The following is a 4,504-nucleotide window of genomic DNA, read 5'->3' as shown; positions in this document are numbered from 1 at the left end:
CCCAAAAAAAAAAACCATGCAAATACAAACAGACCAATAAAAAATAGATCCGCTCTCCTGACGAACAGTCAACAGGGTGTAATGTTTCTGCACAGTCATAGAGCACATGTAGGACACACACACAAACAGAGATAGTCACATTTAGAAGCTACTAAATTTGTCAGCCCTTCAAAAAGAAAAATGGGGCTCACTTTAAAGGTCAAAGTGTTTAAGTGGATCTGTAGTTAACTGACATACAGTGCTGTATATTACTTTAAAAGGAAACATCAACACTACAGTGATGTCCTGAATTTCAAATGAAACACTTAGAAATGCAAAGATGTCCTGAGACCAGATTTTCTTAATTAACTATGAAGAACATACTGTGTTTTAGAAATAATGCCAAGATCATCGATTACTGTACTGTAGCCTGAAATAAGGTCCCACATAGCTTACAATAATATAGCAAGTTCATTCTCATGTTGCATATACAGCACTGTGAAGAAATTTTGAACGATCCAGACTTGTGATCTTAACAATTAAAGTGGTCTTTAAGACCAGACCATTTTCAGAGAAATTTCTCTAACTCAAGGGTTTGGTCAGTGTTATATCAACATGTAAAAAGACAACTTTCCAAAGAACCAGATTCACATGGGATCTTTAGGCACTTTATTACCAGCAGCCTGTCACAAAGACACAATCTGTTGCAGTCTATTTTACGGAATCTTTAACAAATCTAAAATATAACAGTTTGACACACACAACAATATTTTATCGCCAATAAGGGGATTCCTAAAACGCTATTATCTCTGGAAGCATGCAGTAAATGATCAACTGAAGGAGGATGCAACCTTTAGGTCAGGTCTTTGTTGTTTTTTTTTTGTTTGTTTTCTGAAAGACATGACTTCCAAATACAGTGAATCTGCCGTTGACAGTTTTACACTTCTTCTTTTGTATTTCACTTGTCCCGTTCTTTTAAGCACACAATCTCCTGTCAGGTACAAGGACTGGGCTGAAATGAGTCAATGCACTTCTGCAGAGTGTTGTACGTCACAGAAAACCCAGCTGTAAGCAAACTTGTATTTTGTTTTACTTGGGTTTTGTTTGCGATCTAGGCGGTGTCTTTGCCCATATAAAATATATATATATATATATATATATATATATAATACCATATAATTTATGTTTTTGTTCGCTGATCAACATGACTAATCGTTTGACATTCACTGACTCACGGTCTGCACCATCAGCCATCATCTGACGGGTGTGGTTAGCTCAAGCCCGTTGCTGCTTCTGCTCTTCTTTGGAGAGAGGCTCGCCATCTCTTGTAAGGCTCAACTACAGAAGTCTTTAATGTTGTTACCTCAGCAAATTAGAGGTTATAATATGGTCGGGAAGTTTGGGATAGTTTTACTATAATAAATGTGAAATGTTCACTGCTGACATAAGCACACAGAGAAAGTTGGAGCATTTTGCGTCAGCTGTAAAATGGGACTCTGACACAGCAAAAAAAAGATGCAATCTTATTAGAGTGTTTCAATCACATTTAAACCATTATGTATTTCAGGAGAGGCAGGCAAACCCCCCAATAGACACACATATGTACACACTCTGTCACACAGACTGATGTAAAGCTTCTTTTCCTCTGAGCTGAGCTGGAAGTGAAAGCTCAATTTAGCTAATGGACAGTCAGCCTCAGCAGTACGTCGCTCCACCAGAGCAGGACAACGACTGTTTAGCTACGTCCAGCACAGATTATTATTCATCCTCCTTTTTGACCGCTGACCTTTGTTATGATCACACAGAAGTGGTCATATGCATTTGGTGTTGCGTTAGAGGTCCAAGTGTCAGATGGGGACGAATTAGAAGGGGAAAAGAGAAAATGCAGATTAAAAAGCAATATCACTCCCCAGGGATTACCATTGGGGTAGATTAGAGGGAAGGTCTGCCCTTTAATTGTGAGGACATGGAATAAAACAACTCACTTAAACAAAAAGCTCATTACAGCTCATTCATGCACTTTTTCCCACCATGTTCACAGATATACAGAGATAGAATTCAACAATATCAGAACTAAGCTCTGATGACTTTTTTTTGAGTATTTGTTTGCCTTATTTATCTGCTCTACACAGAAACATCGCCATATGACAGTAGCTTTGGCAGCTTTGGCCAGGAATATATATCTGTTCCTTTTCTTTAATCAACTTCGAAGGTCCCCTGTCTTTGGTACCAGACCCTGAACAAACAGTTTCTGCTTTCTAAGACTGGACTCTTCAGGCATTAATGAACACTTTGCAGAGGTTGAAGCTTCTTTTAGTAAATTGCAGATGTAAAACGTCCGTAAAACATGAAGGAAAAACCAACTGGAGGCTGTTTGTGATGAAAATTTGAAGAGTTCTCTGACAAATAAAGGGGTTGTCTAAAATGTAAACCTACATATAAATGTGTAACTTTCATCAGTTGATCTCAGCTATCAGTAACTTAAATTAAAACGACTAAACACGTCATCTTTAAAGGCCTAGCATTCCTTGAAAGAGTGCATCTTGCCCGCCTTTTTCATGCCAGAGTTTTAAAATACAATCATCTTATGACAAGAAATTACTCAGAATAACTATTAACATTGCCATTTTGATCAAACCATGTACAACGTCAATTCAAAAGAAGTTGGGAAGCTGTGTAACAAGTAAATAAAAGTAAAATACAATGACTTACACATTTGATAAACATTTTATTCACAATGTAACATAGTAAACATATCAAATATAGTACAAAAGTCAGTGTTGGATGTTTGTGACATTTGGACCCTCAGGTGGCACTGCATTAAAAACAGGTCTGATTCTGTTATCAGCATCACCCAGGAATACTTTCACACTCAGTTTGTCATGACATCCCCAAATGCTAATTAAAGCTCTATCAGGCAAAGAAGAAGTCATATGTGATCACCATCCAGAAACTGCTGTCTTCTATGGACCAAAGCTCATTTGAAATGGACCGAGGGAAAGAGGAAAACTGCTCTGTGGTCAGACAGACCTGCCTGCAGTCCAGACCTCTCACCAACTTAAAACATTTGGAGCATCATGAAACAAAATATCCAGCAAAGGCTACGCAGGACTGTTGAACAACTAGAAACCTATATCAGACAAGAATGGGACAACATTGCCTTCACAACCTCCAGTAACTGGTCTCCTTGGCTCCTAAATGTGTAAACTGTTGTTTAAGAAGACAGGATGCTTCACAGTGGTAAACATGACCCAGTTCTAATTTTTTTAAGATGTGGTGCTGCCTTCCAATTCAACATTATCTTATTATTTCCAAAATACATGTTAGTTTAAACATACGTATATGTTTGCTATGTAGAATTCTGTTTTTTATTTATACTCTACACAACATTTTTTGTAATTGAGTTTAGTAACGAAAAAGTAACAAAGTCACATTTTTGCATAGTCTTGCGCACTTCGAGTAGGTGTTGGGAATGAGTCTCAGCTACTACCACACCTAATTGTAGCTCATTATCTGGCTGTGGCAGCCATCTCCAACTGGGTTGACTCTGAAAGTCAATCAGTTGTAGATGTCCATCCAGCAATTACTTTAACATTAACATTTGGAGTATGCGTTGAGAATGAAGCTCAACTGCTGCCACAACTAATTTTAACTCAATATCTGTAAAACCAGTCAAGTTGTAGCCGTCTTGAATTGGGTTGGCTTCAAAGGTTTATCACTTTTAGATGACTATCCAGTAATTACTTTCTGAAGGTTTTATTAAAATCTATCTACTGGTCCATGAGATATTTCCCTAACATTACAACATTTAGCAACATTATCGACCTTTTACTTTTGGCAATAGGCAATGGTGAGCTGGCAGGATGTATATTTTGTGACAGTTATGTTTACAGTAAATCTAAGGTATAGTTTCTTGTCCTTTACACACACACACACACACACACTAGGTCGGGGCATCACTTTGACATATGTGTAAATGTCAGTCACATTTTTAGTCACCTGACAAAGTCTCAGATTTGATCATCTGACATAGTTTTAAGGGCATGGCTCTCCTGTTGCATGATATGTGTGTGTATGTGTGTGTGTAGTCGGTCTTTCATGTTCGTATGCTAAAGAAAACCCCATGGCATTCATGGCAACAGACAGAAGGTCTAAGGGTGGTCACAAACTACTTCCTGACTACCAACCAGTTGCCATCCTGTTTGTAAAGAGTTGGTAATAGTTTGCTGCAGTATGCTGGTGTAGATTCTCAGTCATCCAGGCCATGGTAAATTCAAAAAAAGTTAAAAAACAAAAACAACTGGACTTCTATTCTGTAGCTGAAGACGTTTCGCTTCTCATCCGAGGAGCTTTCTCAATTCAGAAATAGAGTGTGTGGAGTTGAGCTTTTAAAGCTGAGATGTGATGTAAGCTGGATTGCTTGCAAATTGTTCTCACTCTCCTAACAATGGAGGCTCGTTAGAATCCTTGTTTGTCTGACTCACTGAGGGGCCACTCTTGTCACATGAGTGCAGGTGTTGATTGG

The 4,504-nt window shown here is 38.2% G+C and overlaps 1 protein-coding gene across 16 annotated transcripts in view; it reads right to left on the bottom strand.

The window, feature by feature from the left end:
* ank2a (ankyrin 2a, neuronal) overlaps positions 1–4,504 on the bottom strand; it is an 89,756-nt gene that overhangs the window by 62,699 nt on the left and 22,553 nt on the right. The window lies entirely within an intron of this gene.

This window comes from Kryptolebias marmoratus, linkage group LG3 (assembly GCF_001649575.2).
Source record: "Kryptolebias marmoratus isolate JLee-2015 linkage group LG3, ASM164957v2, whole genome shotgun sequence".
NCBI lineage: Eukaryota > Metazoa > Chordata > Actinopteri > Cyprinodontiformes > Rivulidae > Kryptolebias > Kryptolebias marmoratus.
Note: the sequence above shows the minus strand (reverse complement) of the source record. Positions and strands in the feature narration are given on the sequence as shown.